This window comes from Pyrgilauda ruficollis, unplaced genomic scaffold (assembly GCF_017590135.1).
Source record: "Pyrgilauda ruficollis isolate IOZ18807 unplaced genomic scaffold, ASM1759013v1 scaffold37, whole genome shotgun sequence".
Lineage (NCBI taxonomy): Eukaryota > Metazoa > Chordata > Aves > Passeriformes > Passeridae > Pyrgilauda > Pyrgilauda ruficollis.
In genome coordinates, this window is record NW_024525156.1 from 15801195 (window position 1) to 15819673 (window position 18479).

Here is an 18479-nt window from a genome sequence, read left to right on the forward strand (position 1 = left end):
ATATTTTGGCATTAGAGTATGACACTGGTGATCTCTGCAGGGCCATGCTCTATGCCCCACATCAATAGGTATGCATCATCTGAATCAGCAGCAACAAAAAGGGTATCAAAATGCACACTGGGTGAGGAATTGCATGTGCATCCCATAAATGCTCAACACCTCTGGCACTCCTATTTCTACTGTCAATGCTTGTCTTTTCCTTCAGTCCAGGTCTGGAAGAAATGTGCTCACCACATCCAGAACACTATACTGTCTAGCACAGACACAGCCTGGGTGAGGGTAAGTCTGCTTTTCTTAGTACAATGGTGTCCAGATTTCAGAGGCAGATCCCTCAAGACAGCCATGCCAAACCAGCTGCATCTATACTGGGAATGCTCAGCAACAACAAGCATGTCCCTGACATCCCACAGCAACACCTCAGCCATAGGGCACACCTACCTAAAGTCACTCTGGGGAGGGAGAGGGCTGTGTGGGAATCCGAGACTGCATTCACTCACAGAAGCTGCTGTGGGAGAAATGTACAGCACTGAATGTTATCAGTGTCAAATCATCACTGAATTCAACAGGATGGCTGGCACCAGTGAACACCCAGATTATCACAGCGCCATTGCACACATGAGAAGAGTCTGCCCATGCACACACACCTCTGGTAAATCCTGCCCAGCGCACATATTCCCATCTGCTCCAATGCTCACCTCCCAAGGTGTACTGGAGGTCAGGAGAAAGGAGGCTTGTCCAAGCTGTGGCTGTCAGCCCACAAGCCTTCCTAAATCTCTCTAGTTTGACAAACCAAAGGGTAGCCATGCTGCAAGGAACAGTAACAAACAGGACTCATCTGTGGGACATCTGTGTCCTCTGCCCTCCTGCCCCTGCAGCTCCCTTCAGTGCTGCCTCACATCTGCCCCTGCCCTGGATGCCACACACACCCTGCAAATTGGCCAGGGCTGCAGAGGTGCTGCATGTTTGACCACCACACATGCAATGCCTGGCTGGACAGCCACTACTAGGAAGAACAGAGAATAGCTGTAAGCAGTCTAGTTTTTGTCAGAGAGAGCACTGCTTCAAAGATTTCCCAGCCACCCACTACTCTTAAAAAACACAAGTGGGAAATTTGTGATCTTCCAAACTGCCAACCATTGGTGCAATCTGGTTGAAACTAGCCAAACAGGAGACAAACACGCTGGGGAAACTCAGTTAAAATGAAATAAAATGAAACCAGATGAAAATCATTACGTTTGATTAGTGGTGTTCCCATGTTCAGCTACATCCCAAAAAACAACTTTGCTCAATCCAGCCTGTGAACTGCATAGCACACAATGCAGTTCAGCTCTTTAACTACCCAGATGTTACACATCTGGAGCAGGAAGGGGCAAATTTCAAACTTATTTACATCTGGGGGTTGCTCTGAAGGGGTAATTTCTGCAGCAGAAAAAACAGGGCAAGGGGATTTGGTCTGAAAGCGATGAAATGCTTTGTCAGGGCTGAAGGACTATAACTCAGATCTCAGTGGGAAAGCAGTTCTCCTCCACAACCCTGGAAATTAATTCATCCCAGAGACTTCAGCATCCTTCTCCTTGCCATCCCCAGCATCCCTTAACTCATGCTGTTGGTGCTTGGCCACCATCGCTGCCTTTAGGGCAGGGGGCAGCTCTGCTGCAGTCAGACCAGCAAATGTTGAGCCCTGGCCGGTCCAGGACCCAGGGAGAGGCTGCACTGATGAGGGCTGGGAGGGTTTCCTCTAACCCTGCTCGGTGTGACAGATCACGCTACAGAGCTGCATCAGTTCCAAGGACTGCTGCTCCCTTTGCAGAGCACAGCACAGCAGGAGGAAACAGCAGCGACAAAGCAAGAAGGCAGCTCCAGACAGACTCAGAAACAGCTGTGGAATTTCTCTGAAGAGCTGCTTTCTGTAAGGGGAGGAAAGCCCAGCCTTCCATCTGACTTCCAGCCCACCCACCCACCGGATAGAGGCAAAGCATAAGAACAGGAGAAAATTTAAGGCATGCCAAGATCCCAGGCTCTGGAAATTAGTTTCCCACATGCTACACAAAAAGAGCACTCACACCCAAAATCTGCTGCTTTGAACTTGGACTGCACACAATTTACTCAGCTGAACCACACTCAAGTCAGAGACATTACTTGCTTGAATATCTTCTACTTGGTGTACGGAAGGGGGCTGCAGAACTGGCTGACAAATAAACACAGGTATACAAAAGGCAGTGTAAGGACATCATTGTTAAAAAGGTTGGAGCCCTAGGCCAAGTCCCAAAGTCAACATCCATGTGGTCAGAATCAGAAATCACCAGGTCTTCAGTAGAGTCATGTCAACTGATCAGGGAACCATCTAAATCCATTCATACCATAGACCTGTATCCTCCAGGCCCCATCAACTGATCGAGGTCACAGTCTGAAAAATACTTCACTGACTTAGAAAACTAAATTCTGCTCAAAAGGATGGCTTGAGCATTTAGGAGTGTAAGCTTCATTAGCTTCCAGCAAGACTTCAAGCCCCAAGCACAAACTAATGCTCCATAAAACTCCAGCAGAAAAGCACCACTGCTCCTAATCTGCTAGTACTGGTCCCAAGTATGGTTAGCTGTTCTGGATGGAACACAACCATGATGAGGCATTTGTTCTCAGCCCCATGCAAGGAAAAATAATGTGCAGTTCACACCCTAGAAAGCTTATGAGAGGCAGCCCTGAGCTTGAAATCTCCATATGCAAGCTTGCTTTCAAGTATCTCTCTAATTTCACTGGAGCAACTCACATGACTGAAGTTAAACCTGTGCTGAAGCCTCCCGTTGGACTATGGCTGATGGGGCTTCTGATCCAGTTCACTGAGGGGTCAAGGTGAGAATCCTGAACTGAAGCCAAGAGCAAGTATGACAAAAACATATCCACAGATTTTGGCAAAGCTGAAGGGCCTGAGTCCCTCAGGGAAGGGATACCAGCACCCAGAAGGATCTACTTGCCCATTCCCTGGGCACTTTGCTAAGTTACAGCAGGTCTTTGGATGAGAGGCTCGTTCTGAGCTCTTGCAGTTCCATGTATGACTTAAACACACAATATTAAGGCCAAAATAATATTTATTGTCTTCCTGGCATTTCTAATCTGGATCTCTCACAGTACTGTCCAAGAAGACTTCACAATATATATACAAAATTTGTATCACATGTGGTCCAACCAACTTTCCCCCAGAAAAGCAGCAAAAAACAGGTATCATTTCATTTTGTCTTCACATACCTGGCCAGCTGTCCAAACCCTCTGAGAGACCTCACAGCTTTGAGCCAGAGGCTTGGGCTTTTTAACTGTACTACCAGCTTAGTGGGAATTTTCCACAGAGCCCTGTCCCGACAGTCATGGGCATGCCAGTGCCACGGCCAGCAACAGCACAAGGCTGTCCCAGCTTTGCACTCCTCAGCCAGGACTACTTTCATTTTCCACCTTTCATGCAACTAGCAAGAGGCTGAAATCCAGCTGCACACTGTTACACAGCCAACAAGAGAGTTTTCAGCAGAAGGGTTTTTTTCCCCAGATTGCTGTTGTTGTCATCCCATAGGCTCTACATTAGCACAGACTCACTGGGTATTTCAAAAAGGCCTGTGGTACAGAAGGGCTGAGAACATGACCTTCGTACTCATCCTAAGCTGCAAGGCTATAATTAATTTCCAACAGCCTAAATCAGACCAAAAAGTCTAAGTAAATCTGTATCAAAAACTCTCTAAAACATACTAGTTGAAAACAAAAAATAAAAAGCAAACAAAAACAAACCATGGGCCATATCGATGAGGAGAAGGAAGAGTTTCAGTGAGCAAACAAGTGCAGAGGAATTACTATGTTTACAGTTCAATTAATGGGACCTTATCAAAATCCCGTTTGCGTCTTTTTTTTTTTTTTTTTTTTGTAAGACACCTATTACACAAACACACTCTTAATGCCTCGCCGGCTGGCACCCTGGTGCACGTATCCTGTGTATCCACATTTCAGGAGAGGCAGAGCTGCTCCCGGAGAAGTGTCTCCACCGGACGGCGTATCGGAACAAAGCGCTTGGGTGACGGATGTCGGCAGGGTCCGTAAATCACATTTTTGGCAGCTCGACCTCAGCTGGGTCGGCATCTAACGCCGTAAGGAACTCTGAGCGCTGCCGCTCCGTACAGCGGGGACCCTACCTGGGCAGGGGGCTTCTCGCCTCTCCTCCAGGCTGGTTAAAAAAATAATTAAAACCTTTTTCTAAAAGCTTGGCGAGATATCTGGCACTCAATGACAGCATCCGAGTTACCGCGTATCTTCTCCGCTAACTGGCGGCATATGGAAGGAAAATCAACCAAAAAAACCAAAAAACCAAAACGAACCCAAACCAACGCAAAAGCACCACCAAACCTCCCGCTGTAACAAAGGACCCCACCAAACCCCGTCTCTAAGTTATCTGGATTTACTTGCTCGCAGAGCACACGGATAACCCTCCTCCGCTCGCAACAGCGCTGGTGCGATGCAGGCGCGACCCCGCCGGGTTTCGAAGTAACCTCGGCGCCCGCCGCCCTCCCGGGACGCGCCGGTGGGCGCTGCTCGGCCGCTCACCTGCACCGCGCATCGCGCCGCGGCACCGCCCGGGGGGACCCCGCTCTGCCGCGGACACCCGAGCGCGGCAGGGCCGGCCGGGGCAGGCGCTTACGAAACCCGCGTCTGCCCCTCGCCCGGGCGGGAGGGAAGGAGGGAGGCGTGGCGGGGGGCATCCGCGCCCGCGGCGGCCCCGCTCCCCGCCGGGAAGAGGAGGAGGGAGAGGCGCCCCCGCCGCTGGATCCACCGCGCGCGAGCATCGCCGACCGCCCCGGGGGGAGGCCGGGAGGGGAGCCCCGCCGGCGGGCGCCCACTGACCTTGCCGCCATCCGCCGCCGCCGCCGTGCCTGCCCGCGGGATGGCAGCCCCCCCGGACCCCGGTGCGCCCCACCCCGCCCCGGCCGGGGCTGGCCGCTGCTGCGAGGCCGCCCCGCTCCGTCCGCCCCGGCAGCCTCTCCAGCGGCAGCGGCCGCGGACAGCCCGTGCCCTGCACGGTGCCACCCGGCCCCGCCAGCGGGGAGGAGGACGATGGAGCGGCCGGGGGGTTCCTCAGGGCTGAGAAAGGGCTCTGCCGCTTTAAGCTGCAGCGTGTTGTGCCACCTGGCCCAAGGTGAGGGACAGCTGCACCTGAGCGCATTCCCGGCGGGACAGAGCGGCGCCTGCCCCGCGCACCCTGCGGAGCTGCCCCCGCGGGGAACGCGGGGCTGTCGGACACCCCGCGCAAGGCAGGTTCTCCGGCTCAAGTGACTTAAGGACCATTAATCTCAGCTGGAGGCTTAGAGCTGTATTAGTAGAGCACGTTAAAGTGGTATGCACATGTGGTGCGTTGTCTTACCACAGCAGACCTAGGGCCAGGCGAGGGAATAAGGCCTCGTTTTTATTCACTGCACCAAGGCCTATGCTGGCAACAGAGCACAGGACCACAGACTAGTTTCTTCTCTCCCTGCAGAGAAAACAATCCTATTTCCATCAGCAGTAAAAGAAAAAATGCATATGTACTTCCTAGTGTCTCACATGGGATCAGTAATGCCAAGCAGCAAGAACTACAAATGGCAACAATAGACAGGAGTCTTTCACTCCTCATTGCTTCATCTTTTTGCAAATCCAGTGTTTTTTTGGGAGCAAACAGTTGCAAGTGGTGTGTACACAGACCTGTAGGTTTTCCAGGTGCCAGGTTTGTATAGAACACCCTTCTCCTCCCCATATCCTGTTGCTCCACACTGAAACTGTTGCCTAGGAAGGAGTAAGCCCTCTATAATCAGCTAAATAAATCATTTTCAGAAAATAAAATTCCTTTCCCCCTTCCTCACTGTACTGGGGCTATTTGCAGCACAAGGTCTCCAGCAAGCCAGGCTTACCACTAGGGAGTCTATAATGCATTCACTAGTACAACTCCAGGTTCTGCCATAAATATTTAAAACTCAATTACCATTCTCACAATGAACGTTTGAAGCAGATTTTTGCATCCCACAGTGCTTCTTGATTCAAAACTTCCTAATGAAATAACTGGGATTACACAGAAGAAGTCAAATAGGTCAAATTTCAGCCATCAGTTTGAGTCTGGTTCCCCCTTCATGTCTGTCTCTGAAGTATTAGTCACTACCATCTCTGACCTCTCACGATGTATTTTACACCACAGGCATCATTTTAGCACATGCAGCTGACTTTCGCTTCTCTGTTGATCAGCTGGAAGGACTGTGTGAAATATTTTGCCGATCTCCCCTTCCCCCCTCCCGTTGCCCAGCTGAGTAATCTGAAGAGCAAACATCCAAATTGCTTCTTCTGAGGTGTCCCTTAAAGGAGCAGGGGCCTCCTGCCATCCTTCCCTCTGCTCTTGGGGATGGGCCGTGGCCCATGGCACCTGCTGTGACCCACACCTTCCCACCGTGGCCACTCAATGTTCTACAGATTTTGTTCAGAAAAAGCCTTTGAGGTCCTGGAGAGGGGGGCTGTACAGTTGTTTTTACAATTTAAGAAGGGGCTTTTGCCAAATTCACATCAGGCATTTGTGTAACCTCCTGTCTTTGAAGAAACACACCAGGTTTGGAAGGCACAGTTCCTCTGTGCTCCAAGTCCCTGCCTTTTCAGGGGTCATTTTCCCCTTTCTTCCTCAGAGAACAAGTGGCATCTTATGCATACAGGCAGTGCTGTGGTACCAGATCTCCATGCACTCAAGGGAGGAAAATGCATTACAAAATGGAACCAAATGTCCCTCCAACTCTGCACCGGTCAGCTCTTCTGCAAATGATGTCCACCAGTAAGGCAGGGGGGCTACAGAGATGTAGAAAAAGATCACAAGATGGATCTCGCAGTGCAGTGTTGAAGAGCATTTACACAGTGACTCAATGGTATTGCTGTCCTTGCTGCTGTGATTGTATTGTTACAGCAGAGTTTAGCCAGCTCAGCTCATACACCCCCATGCAGGTTAAGCAGACAGCAAACAATCAAGTGTTTCAGATCCCACATGCAAATACAAGGTCCTGGTCCGGAGGGGCTACTGCAGCTTTCGGCATCTGACTCCCTCTGCTGAATGGATTACATGCAAGGCTCCTGGCAGAAGTGCTACCAGAGAGATACAGCAGGTGAGGGGAACTGGAAAAGGTAATTACTCCCAGGAGGATCCCTGGATTGCTGCCATCATCCCCAAGGCTGCATCTGTTATGAGAAGAGTCTGTAAGTCTCTGGGGAGGAAATCTTGAAAAGTTCACAGCAATACACTTGGGAAGGAAAATAGAAGGATAAATAGATTTCATCTTCAGATTGCTTCACATGGTTTATTTCGATAAAACTTTTCACTAGGAGACAGTTTTGTAAAAGGCAGCAAGTTCTTTGGTACTGCCCTTTTCATTTCCTACCTGAATAAAAAGGATGAAAAGGGTTCATCCAGAGCCAGAGGCATCAAAAGACAGAGGAAAGGCATGGAAAGGCAGAAGTGCTCTTCTGCCCTTTGCTGTTCTCTCACCAGTCTGGTTGGATATGGGGACATTTTTTTCCCCCAACTGGATTCTTCTAACAAATTGTATCATTTTAATTTTTACATCATATCTAATAGTCAATGAGAGCAAACTGCTATCAGATGCACTCACTCAAGCATACCCAGTATTGGGGAAGTGGGAACATCTATCATTCACAGAAATAATAGCAGCAATCCCTGCAAGTGATGGGGTAGCACTGGGATATCATAACAAAGGTAGCTAACTCATGGTTTCTCCATTATGATCACCTAAGAGACTTCTAATACACAATATGTATGTAAGACCTCAGTGTCAAACTTTCAGTTCCAGGAACAAGTCACCAAATAATCATAAAACCGAATGGTTTTATGGGAGCTTGTGAGCATTTTAAAAATAATCAGCACATAGGGGATCCATTCCTTTTCATTTCTGAGTCAACACTGGAGGTTTAAATCATATTTCCAATGTTTACTCTGTTATTAAAAAGCCTAGGAACTCTTTTTAGCCCAGTTTCCTAGAGAAACAAAGTTTATATTACCTCACTGTGTATCCTTCTATCTTCCTGTTTTCTTTCAGCTGCTTTTGAAACTGTTAGCAGAGGAGAAGAAATCAGACAGCAACATCTCTGATTTTTGTTGTTGTGTATTAAATCATTAATGGGGCAAAGAAATCTTCTTTGAGGGAATGGGGTAAAGAAGATTCTTTGAACCCTCCCCAAGTAAGAGGCAGGGAGAGTTCAGTTCTTTTCCCTTCAGTCTGGCAGCCAGAGAGCACACATGCATGAAACAGCAGTACCTCGCCAAACTTCATAATATCCCCTGCTCAGCTAACATCTTTCAGTGGGAAAAAATGAAGACTTCTATGATCTCAGAGCTCTGGGACTAAGGAGGGAAAATTACATTGACCATTAAAAGTGCTACTGAGTCAAGGCCTGTCAAAACCCACACCTTGCACAAAAGCTTCACAGAAAGCTGTTGCCTAAAACTGTGAGACAAAAGTACAGCCCACAGCGATTAAAAAAGCATCTATTGGTGGAAACAGCTTCAAGCCCTGCTGATCATAGGTAATTGTCACCTGTCATATTGATACCCTGTGATAAAATTACAATGAACATTTTGGCTCATTGAAATCTGACAGGCTCATACACATTCCCTTGTTCCCTTCCATAAAACTGTTTTATTGTATGCTTTAAAAGATTCAGCAGAGTGAGTATTTTTACAGGTCGCTAACCTGAAAACAGGCACGTAAAAAGGATGCGTATTTGTGGTAACTCCATTTAATAAATTGCTGTGAAACCCCAGTCTCCCTCGAAAAAGAAAGAAACTCTACCCTAAAGTTAACAGGAGAGCCTTCACCCCTTCATTAAGATTAAAGGCTTCAAGCAGGAGAAGATGGTCAATGTGCCTACCTTAAGAGAGCAACAAATTCTCTATTCACCAGTGTGCTATTCAGCCCACTTTTTGTCCTTGTGTTGGATACAGAAATTTGATCAATAATTTTCTCCTGATAGCAATAGCTTGAAAATGCTTATCTATTAATTATAACTTTAATAATGAATCATAGAATCATATAACCATTGAATGGTTTGGGTTGGAAAGGACCTTAAAGATCATCTTGTCCAAACCCCACCTGCCATGGGCCAGGATACCTTTCACTAGACCAGGTTCTCAGAGCCCCATCCAGCCTGGCCTTGTACACTCCCAGGATTTCCATAGCATCTCTGGGCAACCTGTTTACAGTGCCTCAACATCCTCAGAGCAAAGAACTTTCACTGAATGTCCAATCTAAACCTACTCTTTTTTTACTTTGACTCAATTCCCCCTTGTCCTATAAATACATGCTCTTGTAAAAAATCCTTCTCCATCTTTCTTGTAGGCTCTCTTCAGGTACTGGAAAGGTAGGTCATCCTGAAGCCTTCTCTTTTCCAAGCTGAACAATCCCAGCTCTCTCATCCTGCATTGACAGATCAGGTGATTTGACATCTGTAAGTACAAAATGTAGGGAAGTTGCTCCTTCAATACCAGCTGACTGCCTTTACACTCAAAGGGGAGATGTCCCTGGAGATAATTCACAGCAGAAATCCATACTCTGAGTCACCTTCTTGCTGCCTGGGCTAATCTCCCTCCACAGATAAGATAGGGGGAAAAGCTTCCTGCACTGAAGTTTAGCACCCAGAGACAGGCAGTGCGAAGAGCCCCCTGAGGCTCCCAATCTTGGGAACCGCCTGGGTCTGCTGACACATCCTTTTGCTTCCTTCAAAGCAGTGGCTCAGACTCCTCTCAGTGAGTCACCTTGGAGGAGCCACAAACCCTGTATCCCACCAACCATGGTCCCACCTCTCGCACAGTGCCACCGCCTGCCTCTGGGCAGCAGTGTGGATGTGCCTGAGATGTGTTACCTATGTTGTCAGCACAGCATAACTGAGGTGGAAGGGGACCTCTGCAGATCCTCCTGTCCATCCCCCTGCTCAAAGCAGGGGCAGCAGCAGCTGGGCACTCAGGGCTGTCTCCTGCTGAGTTTTGAACATTTACTGCCAGTACAGAGAGCTGGATAAACACACCAGGGGTGCTACCGCAGCAGTTGCTCTCTGTACAGTCCTGGATATTCTCTCTGCTGCTGCAGCTGTCACAAAATGAAAGGGAGGGGTTGTTTATAAGCTCTGGCAATTATCTCCAGAGCTGCACTTTTCTCTCCCCTTATCCCATCACAAGGCGATATTTAGAAAAATACACTTATACGAATCTTTGTTTTTTACTATACTGAGTCATGCCTGTATCTTCTTAGTAATTAATAGTTCATTATATATTAAACAAAAGAGAAAGCATATATGTGAAAAATATTTTCACATCAGTGAATTTCAATTACCAAAGCCCGATTATTTTAAAAACCCTAACTCTTCTGTTATCCAAAGTAACACTGAATTTGTTGCTGGGCGCTAGCTATATTGGAAGTCCATTAGTTAGACAACCCCTCAGTCATCCATGTTAATTCATTCTCCTCTGAAGTAGATGAGTTTTAAGAGCATTACAGTCTTCATATACAAACAGCACCACAAATAAATGGCATGAAGATATTTCATCATAATTTACTAAGTGCAACTTCACTGTTCAGGACTTGCATACTAAAGCATCAGGATAGCCCTTTGGCACCAGCTCTACAGAATAAATACAGGTAGTCCTATCACTGACAAAAAGCTCAATTAGAAGGAAAATTGAGGTTTCAAACATATGCATTTAAAATTAGAAAATAACCAAATTAAGGCTGACTGTGCAAGTCATTCCTGACATAACCACACACTTCCATTACATGAGTGCATGCTGCTTTTCACAGCATCCTGGGCTTCCCTTCATTTGCTTGGGATCTCGGAAGCACAACCCCAGCTTCCTGCTCCCCAGTGCCAACCTCCTCTGTCATCCCCTGTGCCACCACCCAGGTTCCATGTCCTAGGCTCCCTGTTCCCTCATTCCTAATCTCCAGTCCTGATATGCCACTTTCTTCTCTTCAGCACCATCTCCCCCATTTTCTTTGTCCAGCTGTAACCCACATTTCATCCCAGCAGTTTCCAGCCTCAGTTTCCAACCCCAGCGCCCAGATCACGTTTCTCACAGTGAGGCCCAAGTACCTTCTTCACTCCAAGCCCCTAATTCCAGTCTTTTACTGCAGCCTGCTTTACTCCACCTTTTAATGCCAGCTCCACAAATAAAGGCCAAGTCCTTTCATCCTCATCACTTGGGATCCAGGAGGTCATTGACACAGAGCATAAGTCTTCATGGCTGTACCAGCAGGCACCAAGAAGAGCATTGCCAGAAACCTCCTACTCAGTCCCTCAGCCACAGACAGACCAGAGCACAAGTGTCCACAGACTGAAACATCATAGAGATCAGCAGCCACACTTAGAAGCCTCTCCAGGAGTGTGCAAACTGCAATTTTCCAAGAATTTATAATTTAGCTGAATTTTTTCACATCAGCCAGAGTTGAGTTGCACCACTTTTCTTTTTTCTTTTTTTTTTTTTCTTTTTTTTTTTTTTTTTTTCTTCCATTTTGGAAGGGGAATCACGACCAGGCAGTGATTAATGTTATGTAGAAAATCTAGTTTCAAGCATTCAGTCTTTCACAGGAAAAGATGTCATAGGAAGAGCTGAACAGCCAGAAACATCCCTCCAGAATCAGACTGAGGTATCCACCTGGCACAGAAAATGTTAGCCCAAGAGATTAAGGTTTCAACATGTTAGAGAAGAAGTGGTGCAACTCAACTCTGGTATTATTTAAAGCAAACTGAGTAGAAGAAAGGTTATTTTGTCTAGCCTAGCAGAAGTACCAGATATATTATCCTTAGGATAGAAAGAGTCCACAGTTCACACTACAGGCCTTGAGAAGATGAAATTGCACTGCGTAAACACTTTAGATGTAGTTCATTAGGATCATTAGGACCAGTCACCAGGTTCAGAGTGCTTTACACCCCATGACTGGCGTTATAAAACCTATGGTTACCCCAGACAGAACACCCAACAAAGTCCAGCAATCATCCAGACAGCATGTCTGTCATGGTGTACTTTAGCAGAGAAAATAAAGTGAGGTATGCAAGTCTCTGTGTTTATGCAGACCTGTTTTCTTGACTTTCTACACATTTCCAAGCCACTGGGTGATCTTTCCAGCTCTTACCTGCAGGACAAGCTGCTCTGAAGCATCCTCAGCTGAGTAACTTTACTCACACAGTGTTAACAGAATGAGAAGCAAGGCCTGGAATTTCAGAGTCAAATCTGAAGCACACATAGGAAAACAAGCACACTGGGATATTTATGTGCTGGGTGCTGGCATGGCAGTGACTGCACTTCATCCTGACACTTCCTCAAAATTACATCATTTATCATTTAACAATACAGCTGCAGATTCCCCACCATTTACAATGAATTAAGTAGCAGAGCTCTTCAGGAAACCCCACGGATTTCTTGGGATAGACAGTATGGCTAGTTAAGTACATGAATATATGAAGTAAATATTTTTTTTTGTTTTATTGGGCCTTCTGAAAATGAAAGCATCCTGTCTGTGCCTCGCAGAGGGGAGGGTATTACTGGTAGCCATGAAATAAATTAAAACCAATGCTGTCCCTGCCAGAGGTGCCTGGTCAAACTACACTAGTTGATGATAACCTTGCACAGCAGTCTTCCATTCAGGGCTTCATCCTACAGTCCTTAAACCCCTGGAAGAAGCTTGGAGAATTTCAGTGGTGTCTAATTTTAAATTTATTTCTGCAAGCAAATGTCTTCAGGACATACTGGCCACGGCAGACACATTCAAACCTACGTCAGCATGTCCAAAGTCTGGGGGACTACAGTTGCTGCTCAGTGTCCACATGGGCTCCCGTCTCCTGCCCTGCCAAATTCAAGATGATTCTGAGTGAATTTCTGCAGAGGCAGAGCTTCAAAACAGTCTTTTCCCAACCTCACTCAGTTAGTAGGTGTTTTTTCAAACAGCCTGCTTATGGTCTGAGAGAATAAGCTTCTTATTAAGTTCATAGATCAGTCTCATTAGTGCTCACTCCTCTAGAGCTCCAGTTAAGCGTGTTCATGTTTTCTAGAACAGCATCTCCTGTATCTCATGTAAGATTGCTGCCAGAAAATAAGTGCAGAGTTCCCAGTTCAGACCTGTGGGCTGCAAGGACTTGCTTAAATCCATGTCTAATGTCAGTCCTGTAACATGGCAGCTCTTACATTTAACTGTGATTTAAAAAGAGGTGTTCAGAACCCTATTTTCCTACATTCCTTAAAGGAGTACATACCTCCTTAGAAATGTGGCTGAAGGGCAAAAAACTGTCTCTTATTTCTGAAGTCAGATGGGACTTACACCCTTAAAGCTTTTGAAAAATTTACTATGTCGCTGTATGGGCTGAATAAAAATTACCTGTCAGTAAGGATTTTCTTTTCAACACTCCTTTTAGGCTTGGAAAAGGCTTACTCAGGAAAATAATTAAAAGGATTAGGCTGCTTTTCAACTTCACAATTTTCCCAAATTCTCTGAAGAGGCCACTGGGTGTTGGTGGGTGTGACTTTCAGGGCTGTGAGCCTTGCAGGGCCACACCAAGTCCCAGTAAAGTGAATGGTGGAGTTTCCATTGATTACAACAGGATTTGGAGGGTCCCATACAGAAGCTGCTCTAAATCTAGGAGAGCTGACATTCCCACCCACCTGTCTGCAAGTGAGCACAGGACATGCAAGGAGGAAGTAAATTACAGCTCTCTTTTTTGCAAGGAAAGTTTGCCTGATTCTCATTTATTTCAGTCCCAGTATCTATATTTCAGCATTAATAACGGACCAACCTGCAAAAGGAGCTCATGGAAGCTGCCAGGTTTCCGCCAGGGAGACTCGAGTTCGGCTGCCCAAGGCAGAAGGGAGCTTTGGAAAGTGCTTTGTTTAAAGTTGAAGCGTTCAAAACTATTTTGCACACTCATCATCCTCAAAGAGAAGTGCTTGGCTGCCCTCCATGGAGGGAGGGGAATGTGCAGCAATGGGACCCTCAGCAGCTGCCAGCAAAAAATAATCCAGAAGAACTATGAATAAATAAAATACATTTTGCTAGGCCTAATATTACACAGCTTTCTTCATGCTCTCCCTCCAAAGCTGTAATTCTCTTCTAACCATTTCTGGTTTTAGGTTTTATCATGGGTTGTTCTCTTCCTGTCTCTCTTCCTTTAAAGCCTAAACTGCGGTTTTCTCCTTACCTGAAAGTTTCCCCTCTCCATTTCTTAATTTCTACTAATTTCTCTCTTTTAATCTTCTTTTAAAACCATTCTGATGCAACTCCACAATAGTTTGCAGACCTCCAAGCCTCTTTTATCTTACTCTTTTGTCTGCAATGCTTCCTTTCATCATCATCTTCCCAGTTTAACAAAGAGTTGCCTATGTGTGGCAGAACTCAATTCCATTTTAAAGTCAGAAGTGTTTTGCTTTTTCTGAATATGTTTTTACACCAGTGGTGCTAGTGAGAGATGAGAAAACACAGATTATCTACTGCACTGTATCAGAAGTGGAAAAATCAAGTGGTCTGCAGGTTCTGAACTCAGGATCAGCATCTTTCAGGCAATGCCAGAATGGAATCATGAGAGAGACCAAATTCAGCAAACCCTTTTCTTCTTGGGATGTCACCTTTCCTACTCCTCATAGCTGCCTTAGGCAAACTGTCCTGCTCTCCACTCACTGGCCCAGATAGTTTCAATTTCATTCATTATGGCTTTATCAAAGTTAGATCAGGAAGCATAGTTCTCAATGCTAGGATTTTATTTTATTCTTTCCACCTCGTGGCCATTAATTCCTTCCCTGCTGCTATGAAGTGTATTCCTCAGCCTGAACTCCTTAACCATCTTCCTTATCCTTGCTGTCTTATAATAACAGCATCCTGCTCCATCCAGATCCGGATCCAGATCCAGCCCCAGCCAGCTTGTTCTATCCTTTAATTTACGAGGAAAACTTCTCTGATGTGCAATGGTGGCTCCAGGAGACTGCCAGGTGGCTTTCGGCAGAAGTGCTCGACTGGACAAGGAGGACCAAGCTACAAATCTGAGGTGAGGAGGAGCCCACCTCTGGTGCCTTGGTCCTGCTTCTCTCAGTGCAGCCAATCCTTGCCTCACTCTGAATTACTTCTGAGCTCTGGAAAAAGCTGCAGTTGCAGGTTGCTGCTTGCCAGAGCCTAATGCCAAAGTCCTACCTGTCCAGACATCCCATATAACAAGAAAGTGCTGATGGCAGCATGACAAACCTCTCTTTGGAGCTGATGCTATGTAGTCATGTCTGCAGCTGAAGCCCCAGCACAGCCTCACCAGCGGGTTGGTTCTTGTGAATGCTATTTTAAGGCAGAAGGGGTACAATGGTGTTGCCACAGCATGAAAAATGAAATTTAAAATAGTGCATATTTACAGAGCAAGGTTATTCTGACTGTCTGTGAGCTGTGATCTTTTTCTGCTGAGTACATGCAGTGCACCATCTCATTTCATTCTGACACCTGTAAGCTTAGGCAACAGAAGTGTGCTATGGCATAGGGACTCATTGGTGTGCTATGGCATAGGGCTCTACACATGGACTCATCGGTGTTTCCTACAGAACTCTCACATGCTGCTAACCACTTCTGGGATGTAGGGGTTTGGAGTTTTTTGTGGAGTAATATCAGAGGGGGAGTCTCAGTGTAAGAGCCATGGCTGCTACTTGTCCACAGATGTCTCTTCATGCTTATCAAGATCGATAAACAGCGACAGTCACCCCCCAGTGATGCACCCTCGCCTGCAGCAATTCCTCTGGGTCTGGAAGTTGTCAAATCGCTGTTTATCTGCTGATGGCTGAACTACCCTTACCCGAATGTGCCTCTTTCAGGAAACATCCAGCAGAGTACTCACACTGGCCAGAGATCTAATTGCGTTAAACCTTCATCTTTTAACGTTGCAATACTGTAGCAGCTGCAGATTGTTTTAGTTAAAAAAAAAAAAAAATACAACCAACCAACCACCTAAAAAAAAGCCCACCACAACAACCCCTAACCTGTTTCATCACCACTGTCTTCTCCAGATAATGCCCCAGCAGACTCGGCCAGGCTTCCCTGTGACTGCAAAGAGGTGTTTCACGCACTAATCACTTCTCAACGTCTCTCCTGGCTTCTTCCCTCCGGGCACCATATGATAGCCTGGGATGTGGCTGGGATGTTCCCTCCAGAAGCTGATAGTAATCATGGTCTTTGCCTCCTCTTCCTCTCCCTCCTCTGTGAATCATCAGGAATCACTCCCAGTCCTTAATCTCTTTACTTAGGTGTCATTTGGCTGTATTCATGTTCCTTGTCTTTCTGCTCTCAGCCCTTTATGGCCTAGGTCTTTGTCCCCTGTTCTAACTTGTCCTTTGTTTGAGGAGCTGTGTGCAGGGGAAAGGGGAAGGGAGAGGGGCCTGTGATGGTGACAACCCACTAAGCTGAAGATTTTCTCTGTCCTTAGAAGGACAATGCAGGAAAACCAAATTCCTGTTCACCCCATTGCCATACTTTGCTTTGTCCCATTTCTCATCTTCCCTCCATCTGGGAGCTCCCAGCCCACAGCAGCTAGTCGTAGCCTGGAATGGGTGGTTTTCTCCAAAACTGAAGCAAAGCCCACCTACATTAGAGGACGAACATCATAACAGAAATGCAACAAAAGTAGAAAGATTTGGATGAAAGGGAAAAAAAAAAATACCAGCATTGTATCCCACACATGAAAGTGCAGAGTAAGCAGTTGCTGCCCTATAAAGCTTGTTTAAACGCCCGCGGTTTTGAAGGAGTTTGGTACCAGCTTTGGCTTCCAGAGTAGAATTGCAGGCCAATGCACATTCATCACTCTAATTTTATACAGCTGCATTATTTTCACAGTTTATGGTGCCACCATCTCATTTATGAAGTACACACTGCAGTTACACATATGGCTGTATTATTTTCAGCACTGGAAGTTCAATTAGTAGTTTCACTGAGCTAAGACTGTCAAAACAGCAGCAGGAGTACACACCGTATTGTAGCTGCCCAAAATTTATACATGTTTATGCAATAAATACATTGCAGTTTGTGTGCTACAATTTGGGTCACTGGTTCTAAAGTAATACCAGAAACACCAGGTGAAATTTGCTGTCACTGACTCAGTTTCAATGACTGTAGCTCCAGTTCTTCATTTACACCTGGGATAATTATGGCGTGATCATGGGTCACAGAAACATGGCTTCTTCCCTGCCCAGAGATGTCATGAGACAAAACATTGATGTGAGCGACTGGGTCTCTTATTCACAGACCAAGACTTTAAATACAAATTCCTGTTCACCCCATTGCCCAAGCAGTAGGGTGCCAGAAGCTGGCCTTTGGACATCTGTGTCCATAGTACTTTATTTGAGTCATTTGCCAGCACCATAAACAATCTTCCCCATTAAGAAACAGTTTCCTAGGGGAAGATGGGCAGGATGGGGAGAAGGAGAAAAATTACTCAAATTTCCTGGGTGATTGCGCTTGCTGAAAAATGTGCCAGTTTGCATGTCGCTGATTTATTCCTGGTGCATTAGTCATTAGGGAAGGTAAAAGCACAGTGATAACGAAGGTGCTATCGGGTGCCACAAACAGATTGCGAACTCTGCTTTAGTCAACATCAGTGCTGACTTTCCCCAGCATGTGCATACTAGCAAATTTAGCAAAGAGGTGGCTGTTGTTCAAAGTTATGAGAAAGAGCTTGGTTCCTCCCAAGCACTCGTAGTGCTTCTGAAATGCTGACCTTTAATGCAGGTGCTGAGCAGTAGGAAACTCTGAAAATCAACTTTTCAATGCTCCAGTTTCACAATATGCAAACCAGAGAGAATAAAAACTACCTTCAGGTGCTTTCAAAAACTTGTTTATAGTCTTCCAAGCTTTCTTCAACCCCTGCATGGAAGGTACCACTGGGACACAAAGTGCAGTGAAGTTTCCTTCAGCTCCTATGGCTGGCTCTGGTACAATGAGAAGAGGAAGGGGCCTCAAGGCACGAATCCAAATTAACAGATGTTTCTAGCAGTCCTTCTTCCTCCTTGCTTCACGAAATTATGGATCTATCCTTATCACCATCCCTCACATATGGCCAAATATAAATATAAATATAAATAGGAAAATACTTACAGCAGGAAATGAAGAGTTGTTGTGGGACTCAGCAGCCTCTGAGCACGTTTTCTTTCACATCCTGACAGAGCCTGGCATAAATTCAGCTTCTGACACACAGGGGAAAGTATACCTTTTTTGCTCTACTTTTTTGGCAGTTGTCATTAATTTGGCTCGCATTCCCCTGCAGTAATGTTGACAAACACATTGCTCATGGTAGCATTTCAGCAAACCCATTCAGGCAATTTATGTTTCAATATTTACAGACAGCACTGCCTTATGCCAATTTGATCTTTTTGCAATGAATATGTTTTGACTTGAGACAGAGTGGGAACTTGCCTGTCACAGCCACTGTGG

The 18479-nt window shown here is 46.1% G+C and overlaps 1 protein-coding gene across 7 annotated transcripts in view; it reads right to left on the minus strand.

Moving 5' to 3' along the window:
• The window catches only part of RNF152 (ring finger protein 152), a 56371-nt gene extending 38120 nt beyond the window's left edge, over positions 1 to 18251 (minus strand). Inside the window, exon 1 of one of the 7 annotated variants that reach the window (XM_041475981.1) lies at positions 18144 to 18251. The gene's annotated coding sequence lies outside the window, so the exon portion shown is untranslated. The other 6 variants (XM_041475979.1, XM_041475974.1, XM_041475977.1 and 3 more) reach the window with 6 other exon arrangements.
• Between the last annotated feature and the right edge of the window lie 228 nt (positions 18252 to 18479).